Consider the following 17,947-nt stretch of genomic DNA (forward strand, 5'->3'; position numbering starts at 1 on the left):
CACCCTGCCTGTCCCAAGTACTTGTCAATGGGCTGCAAAGGAAATTTAATTCTTTTCATGCCTTTGTTCTCCACATCACACACAAAGTTGCAATTTTGTATAGAGTGTTAGGAAAGCCTCAGTTTAAGAGTTCTTCTACACTATAGGACTTCATTAGCCAAACATTCCAATTTCTTACGAGAAACACTCAACCTCCATAAGGTTTTATCGTGCCTATTTTTTAACAGCTTTATGCAGGTATAATTAACACATAAACTAGACATGTTGAGAGTGCACGATTTGAAAAACTCATGTGTATACACTCATGACACCATCAAGATAATGAATTCTCTTGATTATTCCTCCAATTTTCCTAGTGTCCTTTGTAATTCCTCGCTTCTGCTCAGATCCCAACGTCCAAGTTTTCTGTTGCTATATTTTGCTTTCATAGAATTTTATAACATCACTCAGCACAATTATTTTGAGATTCATTCATGTCATTGCGTAGATCGACAGCGCATTCCTTTTTCTGCTGAGAAGTATTCCATTGCATAGATGTGCCACAATGTGTCCACTCCCTGTTAGTGGGCATTTGTATTGTTTCTAGCCTTTAGCTATTACAAGTGAAGCTGCTAGACCCATAGAACATTCGGATGTAAGTCTCTGGGTAAACATTTTCTTTCATTTCCCTTGGGTAAACCACACAAACTAAGAATGGAATGGCAGGGTCCTACGGTAAGTGTGTGTTGCACTTTTTAGGAAACTGGGACACTTTTTCCAAGTGACTGTCCCTTCGGTTACATTCCCACTGTTAGTGTGTGAGAGGCACAGTTGGTTCACATTCTTGCCAGCCATTGTCCTGGTCACTGATTTTAGACATAAGGGTCTTATTGTAAGTTTAATTTGCGTTTCTCTAATGACTGATGAGGACCATCTTTTCATGTACTTGTTTGCCATCCTTCTATCTTGGTGAAGCGTTTTGTTCAAATCTTTTCTTCCTTTTTAATTGGATTTGCTTATGATTTGAGGTTCAAGAGTTGCATAGTTTGCATATAAGCCATTTATTAGATACGTTGTTTACAGTTGTCTCCCAGTCTGTGGCTTGCCTTTTCATCCTCTTAGCAATGCCTTTCTCATGCCATTCCTCATTTATAGATGGCCAAAAACGGGGACATCGATAGGGGAGTTCTGGCTAATCACACGGTTAAATTGACTTAACAATCCTCTGTAGCCTCCACATATAATTTGTGTGTAGTTTTCTTAATATCCATGTAGCTTTGTCATCACTAGCCCAAGCTTGCTTAGAACATGCTTCATGGGAGTGGAATTTTTTCTTTGTTTTCTAAACAGAAAAGTCTGATGTCAGAGTATAATTTTTGGAAGTATAAAACTCTTCTGTAACTATATAGTGAGCATCTGTCAAAAATTTTAAGTCAGTAGTTAGGGAAACAGCAGGCTACAAATCTGATTCAAAGAAGTACACTTCAGAAAAACGGGCGCTTGAGTGGCTCAGTCAGTTAAGCGTCTGACTTCGGCTCAGATCATGATCTCGAGGTCTGTGAGTTCAAGCCCTGCATCAGGCTCTGTGCTGACGGCTTAGAGCCTGGAGCCTGTTTCGGATTCTGTGTCTCCCTCTCTCTCTCCCCTCCCTTGCTCGTGCTCCGTCTCTCTGTCTCTTAAAAATAAAAATAAACATTAGAAGAACTTACAAACTTACTCGTTTCTACCTGTTTCTGCCTAACTTTATAGCGTGAGGGCCCTTCAGCAGACTTGGAGGATGATGCCCTAGGATGACTTTGAAAGGGCATAGTAATCTTTCTGCCTTCTTTCCGAGTCTTGGATAAAATTTTCAAAGCAGGAAATAATTTTTTTCATTTTATGAAAACCCTATCAACATATGGAATACAAAGTGGACTGCAGGGAAGGGAATCAGACAACCAAGAGACAGTATTTTTCTGGTGAAAAAGTGTGAAATCCAGTGTAAATATTGAACTAGTACTGAACAGCCTCTCTGGTTTGCTATCTCAAAGCCCAGGATGGTTTAAACCAGACTAATTAGGCAGATAATCTCCTGCAACCAATAGCTCTAGGGGGAACCAAACTAGAGTGCCCTCTGGGCAGTGGCTTGGTAGCTACCCAGGATTTGCCCCAGATTACAGTTGGTTCAGAAAGCGGCCATGTGCTGGCATGAGAGATTGTTTTGGTTCAGTACCCTTTAGCTCGGGAGGCTGGGAAAGGCAGGGGAAGAGATTGTCCCCCCAAGCCTACAAAGAATGCAGCCCTACTGGCAACTGGATTTTAGACCATAGTTCTGGAATACATGTTCTTGCAAGCCACTAAATCCATGGTAATTTGTTACAGCAGCAGTAGGAAATTATTACAAGACCATATGTGTTTTCCTAAACTATTAAAGATCAGTGAACTAGAGAAAATCGAGCAGAGATTTTACTTAGGAAAAACAGTCAATTTGTGGTTTCCGTGGCTATTCCAGACAGAGAAAAACTAGGTATTAAATTAATTTGAGCTTTTTATAAATTTTTAAATCTAATTTTTCCTTACAGGTTTAAGTTCAACTTTTTTCTGTTTCAATTTTATTAGACGTAGTTGACATAAGTTTAAGGCATACAACATAGTGACTTGACTTACATTGTGTAATGATCACCACAATAGGTTTAGTTAACATCTGTCACTTCATACAGATACAAAAGAAAAAAAGGGAAAACAAGTTTTTTTTCCTTATGATAAGAACTTTTAGGATTTACTCTCTTAGCAACTTTCGAATACACTTTTCACCAGGGTCGATTATAGGTAGATAGTTAACTATACTTCAAATCTGTCTAAACCTTCCCATGTACTTGGATAATTCTAGTAAATCCAACAAGTGTATTAAATAATAAATCCTAGCTCTCTTAAATATCCACCCTTAGCAAATTTTCTTACAACTTAATTTTTTTTTTAATGTTTATTTTTGAGAGAGAGAGAAACAGAGCACAAGGAGGGGAGGGGCAGAGAGAGAGGGAAACACAGAATCTGAAGCAAGCTCTAGGCTCTGAGCTGTCAGCACAGAGCCTGATGCAGGGTTCAAACCCACAAACTGTGAGATCATGACCTGAGCCGAAGTTGGACACTTAACTAATTGAGCCACCCAGGCACCCCTCTTACAACTTTTTTTTTTTAATTTACTTATTATTTAATTTACATCCAAGTTAGTTAGCATATAGTGCAACAATGATTTCAGGAGCAGATTCCTTAATGCCCCTTACCCCTTTAGACCATCCCCCTTCCCATAACCCCTCCAGCAACCCTTTGTTTGTTCTCCATATTTAAGTCCTTTATGTTTTGTCCCCCTCACTGTTTTTATATTATTTTTGCTTCCCTTGCCTTATGTTCATCTGTTTTGTATCTTACATTCCACATATGAGTGAAGTCGTATGATATTTATCTTTCTGTAATTTCAGTTAGCATAATACCCTCCAGTTCCATCCACGTAGTTGCAAATGGCAAGATTTCATTCTTTTTGATTGCCAAGTAATACTCCATTGTATCTATATACCACAGCTTCTTTATCCATTCATCCATTGATGGACATTTGGGCTCTTTCCATACTTTGGTCATTGTCCATAGTGCTGCTATAAACATGGGTGTGTGTGTGTCCCTTTGAAACACCACACCTGTATCCCTTGGATAAATGCCTAGTAGTGCAATTGCTGGGTCGTAGGGTAGTTCTATTTTTAATTTTGGGGGGAACCTCCATATTGTTTTCCAGAGTGGCTGCACAAGCTTGCATTCCCACCCTCTTAATACTTTTTAACTTAAAACCAACAAATCTAAAATCATTCATGTATTTTAAGTTACAATGAATCATAAGTTAGTGTGTTAGATTCTTTAATGTGACAAATATTAAATATTACACATATTCTATATACTAACTGCGCATAAGTTATTCTTAAACATCACACAAAAGCATCATACTGTGGGTTTGACTCATTTTTTTTATGTTTATTTATTTTTGAAAGGGAGAGAGACAGAGTGTGAGCAGGGGAGAGGCAGAAAGAGGGAGACACAGAATCTGAAGCAGGCTCCAGGATCCAAGCTGTCAGCACAGAGCTAGACGTGGGGCTCGAACTCACAGATGGCAAGATTATGACCTGAGCCAAAGTCGGATGCTCAGCCAATTTAGCCACTCAGGTGCCTCTGTGGGTTTGACTTAGTAACCTCCATATATTGATTCTTGGTTTAAAAGAGCCTTTGTTTAGGGGCACCTGGATGGCTCAGTCAGTTAAGCGTCTGACTTCGGCCCAGGTCATGATCTCACAGTCTGTGAGTTCGAGCCCCACGTCAGGCTCTGTGCTGACAGCTCAGAGCCTGGAGCCTGCCTTGGATTCTGTGTCTCCCTCTCTCTCTGACCCTCCCCCGTTCATGCTCTGTCTCTCTCTCTCTCAAAAATAAATAAACGTTAAAAAAATAAAATAAAAGACCCTTTGTTTAAAAAGGACCCTTCCCACTGAGAAAACAATTATGTAGTCCTAAGCAAATTTGACTTCTCACCTTAGTAGGTTGAGATTTTTGAGGAGATTTTGAGACTTAGCTCTGTAGTTATCCAAGAGGATTCTTCTGGCACAGAAACAAATACAAGGTGAATTCTATAATGATAATCTGTCTTCCAAATGGGTTGGTTATTCTGTCATTTCTTTCTAATTAATTACCTTATTTTTTCAGTAGATGACATTGTATGTAACTGGAACTCAGGAAACTTTATACTTGATAGGAATTGCCTAATCTATTTATTGCCTGATCCTATTCGGAATTATTTTAATGTTCTATTTTTATTTTTTTATCATTAAAATTTTTGTGGCATTTATTTATTTATTTTGAGAGAGACAGAGACAGTGTGAGTGGGGGAAGGGCAGAGAGAGAAAGAGAGAATCTCAAGTAGGCTCTGCACCGTCAGCGTGGAGCCTAACATGGGGTTCAAACTCCCGAAACTGTGAGATCATGACCTGAGCCGAAACCGAGAGCTGGATACTTAACCGACTTAGCCACCCAGGTGCCCCTTCATAAATAAATAAAGAAACAAACAAACAAACTTAAATAAATAAACTTAAAAAAAAAAAAGAATGTGTTTGAGAGGATCAGAAAACTGTCATGAGTTGAAGTCACATCTACCATTTTGAACATTCCACATTCCAGGCCCTTTGCTAGCCACTCTATTATTTTAACTCATTTTTCTACAACAACCTTAATGAAGGCAAAAGGAGGCAGATTCTGAGGGGTAAAGTGGCCTGTCCAAAGTCACAAGGTTACTTAGTGGTAGAGCCAGGATTCAAAACAGGTATCTGTCATTCTAAAGCTGCTAACTATCATGGAGAAAGTTCTAGAAGCTTAGCACTGTTTTCATTTTCTCCTGTTAATAGAATGAAAGGGAAATGAAAAACTCCCTATAAATACACTTTGCCCAATAAGGAGGCACAGGGGATATATAGGCATAATGGAATTCCCCTGGCTAACAAAGACGGTTTGGATTCTGAACAGAGACCCCGTGCTCAGAAGAGGCAGACAGGGCTGGGAGAAGGATTCTCATTCTGTGCGGAATCCGAACTATATGCCTGACTGAGCTAAACAAGAACTCTAAATTCCTCTGCTTAAAAACAAAACAGAACTAAAAGCAAACAAGCCCAGTGGCGCTTCTCTGAAACCTGTTCTTTTCTGTTCCTTCCTCATCAGCCTTATGATTTCCTGGTTTTTGTGAATTTGTAACTTACATAAAGTGCATAAAACAATGGTACAACTTAACAAAGAAAGTGAACATATGTACTCACTACTTGTCAGTGTCTTCTCAGACTGCACAGTGCTCCTCCCTGGAAACGGCCACCTTCATGTGTTTATGGCTTCCACTCCCGTTGAACATTGTGGAGACTGTCTTCCGCCTTCAGACTGAGGGCCTAGGGCTGTGACTGATTGTCCCTGAAAGAGCCCACAGAGCTCCTCAGAGATGGGTACACACATTATTGTGATAGGGAGAAATCTGTCAGGGGAAAAGTTTTAACGTTATTTATTTATCTATCTATTTTTTAGAGAGAGAGCGTGCGAGCGAGCGAGCATGAACCGAGGAGGGGCAGAGCGAGGAGGAAACAGAGAATCCGAAGTGGGCTCCACACTGTCAGCGCGGGGCCCCACATGGGGCTCGAACTCACACGCCATGAGATCATGACCTGAGTCCAGGTCAGACGCTTAACTGATGGAGCCACCACTACCCCTGTCTCTATTATTCCCTGGATCCCGTCCATAGAGATTGCTCAGATCTGAGCTAATAAGGAAAAATAAAGAGAATCAAAATTCAGCACTGATCAGTGTTCCTGAATGAAATTTTACTGTACTGAAATCCTCAGCAGCAATGGATGTTAATGCCGATGACTTCCAATGACACCAGTGAACCCGCCCCCCCCCCCACATTGGCAGAGAGGCCCCCGCATTTTTAGTGACTCTCCCTTGGTGATATCTTCCGCTAAGAGACAGATTTTGATGAACTTTCTTGTGGGAGAAACTGAATACCCCTGCTTTTAAAAGGGGAAGAGCGGGGCGCCTGGGTGGCTCAGTCGGTTAAGCGTCCGACTTCAGCTCAGGTCACAATCTCGCAGTCCGTGAGTTCTAGCCCCGCGTCGGGCTCTGGGTTGATGGCTCAGAGCCTGGAGCCTGCTTCCGATTCTGTGTCTCCCTCTCTCTCTGCCCCTCCCATGTTCATGCTCTGTCTCTCTCTGTCTCAAAAATAAATAAACGTTAAAAAAAAAAAAAGGGGGAAGAGCAATCTAACTATGTGCCTATAAAGGTGAGAATAAAAAGGTTTTATACTCCAGATTCAGGTAAAAGAGACTGCCCTTTTGCTATAATCCCACAGGTAAGCACAAAACTAAAACCAGTCCCAGGCCATCAATGACAGCCTCACATCAGCATATACGCCTCTGACGGTCGTCAGGGACGGTTCAATGCTTTGGAAAATCAGCCAATCAATAACAATCAGTGACCATGCTTCCACTTTGGAGGAATTTGATAAAGAGCCTAAAATTGTCCCAATCTCTGGATTCCATCCAGACAGTATATAAGATAACCTTATGCTTTGTTCACAGAGGCTAACCCTTATCACAGTGGTTCCCAGTGCCTAGTATTGGCATCACCTAGGAACTTGTTAGAAACACAGACCCGTCAAAGTAGAAACTCTGGAGGTCAGGGCCCAGTAATCTGTGTCACTAAGCTCTGTAGGTGACTCTAAGGCATGTTAGAGAACCACCGGCTTGCAAGTCAGATTCTTCCCTGCTTCGGAAGAAATATGTTTCAGATATCGACGGATGACCTCTTCCTTTGACAAAGCGTGACTGTTATTATTTCTGCAGGAAAGGCTGAGAGAGTGGATAGAGGGGAAAGGGGCGGAGCTCATCTTATCAGGGATGGGGTGGGTGGGGGGTCCTGGAAAGGGAAAAGAAGGGTTGCTCGGTAGTAACGTTAATTGGGAATCCACGTTGAAAGCATGAACATCAGGCAGCGCAGTCCAAGCTTGCTGGGGTCACTACAGGAGAGAGAGGCTGGCAGACCCTAGTGTGAGAGCCTGGAAAAGTTCGACGTCTAGGCTTTGAGGTGATTGTGTATCCCCAGGCTAGTGGTGAGAGTGAATGAGACGCAGACCTTACCCAACAAGTGGAGTGACAGACCCCCTGCGAGTGGGCAAAAGCCTTGTGTATTCCTAGCGAGCAGGCATGATAGAATGCGGGATCTACCCACTGCCGAAAGCAGCCCTTTTCTGTTCTCTTGGGCAGATTTGTTGTGGTTGTCCCTAGTTCCCGGACGGCGTGTTCTCACTGCGTCCTCACACCGTGGGAGCAGTGCAGGAGCTCTCTGGGCTTCCTAACGGGCACAAACTGCAAATCCCATTCCTGGGGCGCCCGGGTGGCTGCGTCAGTTAAGCATCCAACTTTTGATTTCGGCTCAGGTCATGATCTCGTGGTTCGTGGGATCGAGCCCCATGTCAGGTTCTGTGCTGACAGTGTGGAGCCTGCTTGGGATTCTCTCTCTCCCTCTCTCTCTTTCTGCCCCTCCTCCACTCATGCACCTCTCTCCCTTTCTCCCTCTGATAAATAAATAAGCATTAAAAAAGAAAGCACAACAAATCCCATTCCAGAAGTCTCTGCCTTCATGACCTACTCATCTCCCAAAGACCCCACCTCCTTATACCATCACATATGAATTTGGTGAGCGGGGGTGGGGGTGGGGGGAGGACACAAACATTCAGTCTCTAGCACCATCGGTCTTTCCTCCTCCAGGACGGCTAAGTATGGAAGTGCAGGCAGTGTACTGCCCAACTCCAAGAGATGCTGCTGATATGGACCCCTATCCCGTGGGACTTGTCTATCGCCATGGCACTGCTGTCACATGTGGCCTCTTAATTGGTCTCGTACTCAGTCCATTCTTGCCTCCTTTCTCTCTGTCACTCACCGGATCCACAGCAATCCTTCGAAAGCACAAATGTGATTAATTCTTTCTTCTTGAAACTCTTCATAGCTTGCTCATTGTCTGTCGTCTGTCTCCAGGTGATTAGACCCCAGGCAGCCTCTGCACTCTCATCCGAACATGTCCCACTCATCTTTTAGTTCCGCAACAGCATCATGCTGCCTCCCATCTCCAGGCCTTTCTTAGTCCCCTACATTTTTATAATTTTATATAAATTTAATGTTTCATCCCCAGCAGACTATTCATTCTTAGACAGCAGGGACGATGTCTCCCTCATGTGTTATTTCCCCGTCGGTGCCTATCACGATGCTTAGCCCATAGTAGGCATGTATTAAATACTTGTTGAATTAATGCATAAGCGAAGTGAAAAAAAATGGACTTAGATTGGGCAACGTGGGTTGTAGTGAAAACTCCAGTAACCAGTGTGCGACGTTGAACGGAGCATGGACTCTTTGTTGACCTCAGTTTCTTCCGCGGAGGTGAAGAGATTGAAGATGATCTTTACTGTTCCCTTTGGTTATGAAGTTCTCTGATGATATGGATGACCCTCTGTTTCCTGATTTTTGTAAGTATATATTATGTAATGGTATACTCTGCTGAGAGTATATATATATATATATATATATATATGCTGAAAAGCAAATACTTCATACCTATAAAATGTCACTTTGCAATTTATACTACTACTTAACGCTGGGTATGTATTAGGTAAGGTAATTTAGAAAATCTTAAAATGTGGGACTGAAAATTTCAGTGGAAAACATCGAGAAAAGACCATCAACAATAACTGGTCCAACAACTCCAAGATGGGGTTCTTAGGAGATGTACCCAATGTGGGGTTCTGCCTTTGCAAGTGGCCAAAGCCTTGGAGGCCAGATGGGGCCAAGCAAATTTGGCAAGGTGTAAATGTCAGGTTGATACATACCTAATCCACAGTTTTTTGAAAAGTGGTTTTTAAGATAAAGTATTTTTTTCTGTGTGGGGAATTCTAATAGTGTCAGAGAAAAAGAACCAATCTCTTTCACAATTCTCCCCCACCATATATATCATATGCCATATGAGATATATATATATATGTATACATATATATATATATATATATCTATATCTCATATATATATATATTTAACAGAGTATCTATATATTCTAAACTTCAGGGGCCATTGAAATTTAAAATATTTTCTAGGCAGTTAGTATGTGTCCTCTAGATGGCAGAACAGGATTCCATTTTGCCATATTGAATCCTCTTGGCCATTTAATTGAAGGTTTCCTATTGCAGAAAGTTCTTAGTGATTTTGCAATGGAAAGACTCAATATATGTTTAAAAATTTCTTTTGTACAGATAACACTTGACCAATCCAGAGTCACAGGAAGAAGAAGCAAGGTGTATCAGTAGAAAATGTGAACAATGAATTTTTTAAAAAATCTAAAATGTTTAATGTTCTCAAGCTACTATATTATCTTGAATAAATTGCTGATTATTTTGCCAAAATGTAGATCTTGCTGGACTGGCTTTAATGGACAGATGAGAATTGTTGTTAATTGACTTTTATTGTTGATATTTAATAAATGTTTCTGGAGTTTCTGAAAATTTTGGAGTCCCTACATAAGAGTAGGTTAAAAATACTGTTACATTTACCTTATGTTGCAAATTTGCTTACTGACGTATTTTTTCCCAAAGAAATTTCGAAAGTAACCTTTAGAATAGACTTGCCTTAGTTGTTAGGAATTTTGGATTGGTCACATCTGAAAGATGGGGTTTATGGGTGCCTGGGTGGCTCAGTTGGTTAAGCGTTTGACTTTGGCTCAGATCATGATCTCACAGTTCGTGGGTTCGAACCCCAAGCTGGGCTCTGTGCTGACAGCTCAGAGCCTGGAGCCTGCTTTGGATTCTGTGTCTCCCCCTGTCTCTCTGCCCCTCCCTGACTCATCCTCTGTCTCTCTCTGTCTCTCAAAAATAAATAAATGTTAAAAAAAATGAAAGATGGGGTTTATATTAGCCCCTTAAGCAATCATTATATATAAAAGTTTATGATATTATGAAATGCCATTTCTGAATACAATTGCCATCAGGGATCTATTAGCTTCCTTCCGTCTGTTTATAACCAATTCCTTCCAGGTAATGCATTTTCCATAGAGCAGACATTCAGTAAATACTTATGAATCTGAATGGACTTGAATACAGGTCACGTTCAAAGCTTGGATGTAAAACATCTAAAGAGATGTACTCAAGAGTTCAAGTTGAATCCTTCTAAGAAGGATCATGTTCCCGCCACAGGAAGCTTGTATTTCCTGTCTCCAAAATGAAGATCACTCTATCCACTGATAACGGCTAAAGTAATGAAGACTACGTTTTGGATTCGAGGTTTGCTTGTACTGAGGTCCGAGTTCTATATTTTTTGTTTTAGGTAGCAGACAAAAGTAGTCATCTGTGCTTTCTCAGTCTCTGCTAACTTTGCCTAAGACTAACAAATACAAGCAACAATGACAAATAAATGCTGTCAGGAGTATGGGCGGTCATGACTTCGAAGAGAGACTTGCTGAGGATTCTGAAGCAAGTCTGTGTTCGGAGTGAAAAACCCTGTGATTGACGAGTGTCTCCTGTTCTGATGGAAGAACAGGCAAGAGGGGCCGCACACCAGGACTTTGCCTTCTCCTCTCGGGTCTGGCTGTGATGTCAGAGGGATCTCGGGGTCATTTCTTCAAGGGGATTCAGCGATACAGAGCTTTTACACTGCACGATTAGACGAGTTCCACTAAGAGGTCTTTTCAGACCTTTCAGAAAGCTTTGTCAGGCTTTCTCCAGTTAACATGTTTTTGTTTCGTTTTTTTGGTTGGCATGCATTAGAAGGTATTATCAACTGAGAAAAAAGTATTTTATTACACATTTTAAGAGCATCAGTAGCATTAGGGGCACCTGGGTGGCTCAGTCGGTTAAGCGTCTGGCTTTGGTTCAGGTCATGATCTCGCCATTCCGGAGTTCAAGCCCTATGTCAGGCTCTGTGCTGACAGCTCAGAGCCTGGAGCCTGTTTCAGATTCTGTGTCTCCCTCCCTCTCTCTCTCTGCCCCTCCCCTCCTCGCACTCGTTCTCTCTCTCTCTCAAAAATAAATAAACATTCAAAAATTTAAAAAAAGAGTATCAGTAGCACTAACTCTTTTCAATGTAGACATGTATTCATTTGTTCCAACTGCAGATTCTTCTGTAACGACTATTACGCAGCACAGCACTTTGTTAGGTATGGGGTTTACAGTGTCGGGGAAGGAACATTCTTACCCTCTTGGGGTTTCCTTTTATTTTTGTTAATGGTTTTTTATTTTATTTTTTTTTTAATTTTTTTTATTTTTTATTTTTTTAACTTTTTTTAATTTATTTTTGGGACAGAGAGAGACAGAGCATGAACGAGGGAGGGGCAGAGAGAGAGGGAGACACAGAATCGGAAACAGGCTCCAGGCTCCGAGCCATCAGCCCAGAGCCTGAAGCGGGGCTCGAACTCACGGACCGCGAGATCGTGACCTGGCTGAAGTCGGACGCTTAACCGACTGCGCCACCCAGGCGCCCCGTTAATGGTTTTTTAAAATTTAGTTTTGAGAGAGAGAGCAAGAGAGGGGGAGGGGCAGAGAGAGAGGGAGAGAGAGAATCCTAAGCAGGCTCCATGCTGTCAGCACAGAGTGCAGTGCGGGGCTCAAACTCACAAACTGTGAGATGGTGACCTGAGCTGAAATCAAGAGTTGGACGCTTAACCGACTGAGCCAGCCAGATGCCGCCTGGGGTTTCCTCTAAAATTATCTTATTGGAAGGGTCTTCCAAGTCCAGGGGACTCCTAGAATGTGCCAGCTGTTATTCCAGGTGCCCTGGGTGCAGCAGTGACTAAAACCCAGTTCCTACTTTCATGAAGCTTTTACTTAACGAGGAGGAGCATGTGAATAAATACACAGCATAACGTCAGTGATGTGTGGTACAAAGGAAAGCAGAAGGAGGTAATGGGAAAGGAAAGGCTGGTCAGGGAAGGTCTCTGTATCGATTTGCTTTATTTATTTATTGTTTTGAACTTTAAGCAGAGCTGTGAAGGAAGACCTTTGTGAAGACCCGTAGGTAGAGAGAAGGGAAAGTTCATGAGGTTTGCTCTTGGTGAGTAGAGCGCCCATGGGATTTGAGCAGTGAGCCCCCAACAGGAAAGGGATAAGATAACGAATTAGAGATGTCGCCAGATACAAATCCGTAGTAAGGACTTCAGCTTTTCTTCAAAGCTTTGTGGGAGATATTGAAGGGTTGTGAACAGGGCAATGATGAAATCTGAATTTATGTTAAAATATTCCCACTGATAGAATTTAGGTCAAGGAGGAAACTACATTAGGCACAGAGACCAGAAAATAAAACTCTATTGTAAAGAGTGATAAAAATTATGATAAAACGATATATTTTTGTCTTTATATGTTATTTATTTATTTTTAAATATTTAGTCATTTTTGAGAGACAGAGGGAGACAGTGCACAAGCCGGGAAGGGACAGAGAGACAGGGAGACACAGAATCCAAAGCAGACTCCAGGCTCTGAGCTGTCAGCACAGGGCCCCACACGGGCCTCGAACCCACCGACCGTGAGATCATGACCTGAGCCAAAGTCGGATGTTTAACTGACTGAGCCACTCAGGCACCCCTGTTTTTATTCTTTATATGCAACTATATATATTATTGTCAAAATCCTTAGACATTAAAACTTTATATATTTTAAAAGAAATTCTAGGCTAGTTAGTCCTGTCTTCTGTTGTTTAATGTAGCTCAAATATCTATATATCATATAATACTTTAGAATTTAGAGAACATATGAAAACCAGTGATTCCTTTATTTGGATATTAAGAGACACAGAAGAAACACCCAGGCCCCATTTACCAGACTTTGCACAAATACCAATGATGCTTAGTTTGAGGTTACTGATGACAAAAGCAAATATGTCTAGGCTTCATCAAACCCTGAAGGTCCAAGCAGTTTGGGTGGCAGTTCCAAGAATACATAGGGTATTAAGAAAGAATATAAATTGTTATGAAGTGCCTGGGTGACTCAGTCGGTTGAGTGTCTGAGGGTCTCAGTCAGCTCAGGTCATGATCTTGTGGCTCGTTTGAGTTTGAGCCCTGCATCAGGCTCACTGCTGTCAGCACCGACCCCACTCGGGATTCTCTGTCCCCCTCTCTCTCTGCCGCCTCCTCAGCTCACGCTTGCACTCTCTCTGTCTCAAAAATAAACATTAAAAGAGAAAGAAAGAATATAAATTGTTATTATCACAAACCCAAATATGAATGTGTTAATAGGATTATTTGACCTTCAACTTGAAAATAAAGAAAAGGTTTCCTCACAGTGGTATTTGATAAGGTTAAAGGGGGTGTGGGTCATTGGTGTTGTTTGCAAACTTTTCTGGTTCTCCTCCATTCTGGACGTATGGAAGAATTGAACTTCCTGACTCCTCACGAATGGGAAGCCATCCATATAAGTCCATTTCACTTCTCCAAAGATACTTTAATTGACAGAGCAGGATCAGATGAAATTTTTAAAACTAGCAAGTCCTGCAGGGGATTAGCTAGGAAAGTATTAGGATTAACTAGGAAAGTTAGGAAACTAGGAAACTAGGAAAGTTAATCCCAGGATTAACTAGGAAAGTTAGGAAACTAGGAAACTAGGAAAGTTAATCCCAGGATTAACTAGGAAAGTTAGGAAACTAGGAAACTAGGAAAGTTAATCCCAGGATTAACTAGGAAAGTTAGGAAACTAGGAAACTAGGAAAGTTAATCCCAGGATTAACTAGGAAAGTTAGGAAACTAGGAAAGTTAATCCCAGGATTAACTAGGAAAGTTAGGAAACTAGGAAACTAGGAAAGTTAATCCCAGGATTAACTAGGAAAGTTAGGAAACTAGGAAACTAGGAAAGTTAATCCCAGGATTAACTAGGAAAGTTAGGAAACTAGGAAACTAGGAAAGTTAATCCCAGGATTAACTAGGAAAGTTAGGAAACTAGGAAACTAGGAAAGTTAATCCCAGGATTAACTAGGAAAGTTAGGAAACTAGGAAAGTTAATCCCAGGATTAACTAGGAAAGTTAGGAAACTAGGAAACTAGGAAAGTTAATCCCAGGATTAACTAGGAAAGTATACACAAACACAACTAACTAGATTGCTGAAGAAAGGCTATACTTCTTTCTTTTTAGATGGCTGTACAACTTGGTTCTACTATAATGTTCGGAGATGGATTGCCCACAATTTCCATCTTCTATAGGCCATATTCAACATCACGGCCTGAGAAGAATACCAAAGCCAACGTTCTAAATACTATTTGACTTACAGCACTAAAGTAACCCTATCAATCTGAACTTGGGAAGAAAATAAGAAACAAAACAGTTGAAATAGGATGACCAAAAATAAGGTGGCCTGGAAGAGACATCAGTGGCAAGTAGTCTCTAAGACGACCCCCAATGATCCCTGCCTCTTAGTATTCATGTCCTTGTGTGATCCCCTCCCCTTGAATGGGGGCTACACCTGGAGAGTCACTTCTAATGAACAGAAGACAGCTACGAATGCCACTTCTGGATTAGGTTACAGAAGATTGGTTTCCATTTATTGCTGCTCTCTCTTGTTTTCTCGCTCCCTGGGTCTGAGGGAAGCCAGCTGCCATGTTGCGAGCTGCCCTGTGGACAGGCACTTACTTGTGCAAGGCACTGAGAGAGGCCTCTGGCCCACGGCCAGTGAGGGCTTGAGGCCCTCGGTCCAACAACCTGTGAGGAAACTGAGTCCTGCCAACAACCATGAGAGCGTGCCAAGAAGTGGATCTTCCTCCAAACGAACCTTCAGTTGTGTCCTCTCCCCAGCCAACAGTGTGACTGCAAGGTCAGGAAAGGCCTTGAACCAGAGGTACAGCTAAGCCACATCCCAATTCCTGATCCCAGAAACTGAGATAATAAATGCTTTCTGTTTCAAGCTGCTAACTTTTGAGATGATTTGTTATATGGAAAAAAAGAACGCGCTACCTTAAGTATATCCTGGAGCACATTGCCAAAGGATATAAATGCAAAGCTACGGGCTTCTGAGAGTATATTCAAGGAGCATCTGGGTAAATTCAGTTATCATGAAGGAAATAAGCCTTTTAGCTAAGTCATCAAGACCATGTGTCAAAAAGCAGAACTTCTTATTGAGACCACACTACACTGTGGGAGAGACTGTCTACACTCAGCCACGTGTGTGTACGTCTTTGTTTCTCATCTTCGCTTACAGTTAGATTCACCATGTGGCTAGTTTTGTCCAGTGGAATGTAAGTAGAAATAAACTGCTTTACTTCTGGTTGACTTCTTCCTCCAGTGTCCAGGCTAAACTTGAAACCAGTGGATGGTGAGACCCCAAGATGGAAGAGGCATTGTGGCAAGAGGGAGAAATGAGGTCTATGGTATTAAGCCACTAAGATTTCAGGTTTTATTTGTTACCCTAGGGTAGCCTACCATAATTTAGCTCTATATCTAGCAAGAGTCAAAATGCAAAGGGCAGCCCATCCATTGAAATAACTTTTTAAACTTCCTAACTGGTCTATATCTATGGAGACAATATCACTCGTCTCATATGTAGGGCAGTTTCTTTGTATATTTTCACTTCCTTCCCCTGGTGAGGAGAACACTTTTCACTTCCCCCGCAATGGTCAGGTGACACAGTCTAGAGGGGACCTGGATGCAATCTGTGACATGGAAATCAGTGCCGCTTCTGTATTCCACTCACGTTCCATTTAACCTTGATAACCAATTTACCGGGATGTGAAACTTGTGTATTTTGGGTAGTATTTTGTGTGATTGTTCTTTCTTTTCCTTTTTTTTTTTCTTTTTTCTTTCTTTTTAGGATATAGATACATTTTTGGATTCCTTCAGCTCTTTAGAAACTGGCAAATGGCCAGAGTACGTGCCTTAATAAAGAACCGTCTGCTTTAATGAAGAACAATTAAACAATTGTTTAGTTGTTCAATTGTTGTTGAACAATTTCTTAGTCTTTGTTAAAAGTAATTCTCTACGCCCAATAGTGGGACTTGAGCTCATGACCTTGAGATCAAGAGGCACGTGCTCTACCGACTGAGCCAGCCGGGCACCCCATAATTTCTTAGTCTTGATTGGTGTGGCAACATCCCAGGACAAAAGGTGGGCCTTTGGTTTCACTTTTCCCTCTTAGGCTGCATCTACACACCGTGTGTCCAGACATGGAATACTCTGTGGAGACTCTGAAAGCCCTATGATGTCATGTTTGGAAAAGCAACAGTCTCCGGTGCCAATCCATGCCTTCCCTGTAAAAGTGCGTCAGAATGCCTGAATTTATTCATTCATACGGTATCAACTAATCCATCAAATACTTATCGAGTACCTAAAATGCGACAGTCCTCAAGCTAAGTGTTAGGGACACGTGAAGGGCATTACCAAGGAGTCGGGGGGCATTAGTGGTAGTGTAAGGGTGTGAGGGAAGGAAACCTGGATCAAGGGGACATGGTGTCTGAGATGATCTCTGTGAGAGAATGACGTTTAAGTTGACATTGAAGGGTAGGCAGGAGACGGGGAGGACGGGTGTTCTCTCTGCCCTGAGAGAACAGCATGTGAAGGGGCTGAAGTGAGGAAAAAGTGGGTGAGGTAGTTGTAGGAGCTGAACTCAGACCAGTGTGGCCGGAGGCAGGTGTCTCTTTCAGGGCTTAACTTTAATAACACATCTTGGAGTCAGAGAAGCTCTGCAGAAATGATGGATTCCCTATAACTAAAGATTTCAAAATTCAACAGGGAAAATCAGAGAATTGCTTCCTTTCTGATTCTGACTGCTTTCTTCCATATCCTCCATGTTCTGTGAAATAGACTTGAGCGAAAGCATTATTTTCATTTTTTTCAAGTTTCACTGACGGTTGAGCTTATGGTACGTGGCTCAAGCCAAGTACATTCCCGGCCATTTTCTTTTTTTTTTTTGGAATCATCTGTGACATAGGAACATATTGGGGAGGCTGAGAGGTTAAATGCTAAAGCTTTAAACAGCTGTAGAATAAAACTTCTGTGGTAAAGATGATGTTACATTATAGCGTAAATGTTAATCAAAGGATTCACTCAAAATCCTTGCAAAAAATCCCATTATAAAGTTGTGTGTGTGTGTACCCTGTGACCCTGGAAACTCTCATTCTCAGTCTTTCATCAAAACACAGTCTGTGATTTTTTTCCTAATTTTATCTCAGAAAAATGTGAGCTACCAACGCGTTCTATTATTCTGCCCGCACTACGTGATTATGTTTGCTAGTGGCTTGGAAATTAATCAGTTGGCCTGTTCTGGAAAAGATCTCCTTAAAAGCAAACCACAGAACGATATTAGAGCGTATTGTTTGATGACAGCCAGCGGCTGGCACGGCCGCCTGCCCTGAAAAGAGGAGACTGCCAGGTGCCATCCACCCGAGTCCCAGGTGCTGAGTGCTTTGTGGAACGACAC

Source organism: Panthera onca, chromosome B4, assembly GCF_046562875.1.
Source record: "Panthera onca isolate mPanOnc1 chromosome B4, mPanOnc1 haplotype 2, whole genome shotgun sequence".
Lineage (NCBI taxonomy): Eukaryota > Metazoa > Chordata > Mammalia > Carnivora > Felidae > Panthera > Panthera onca.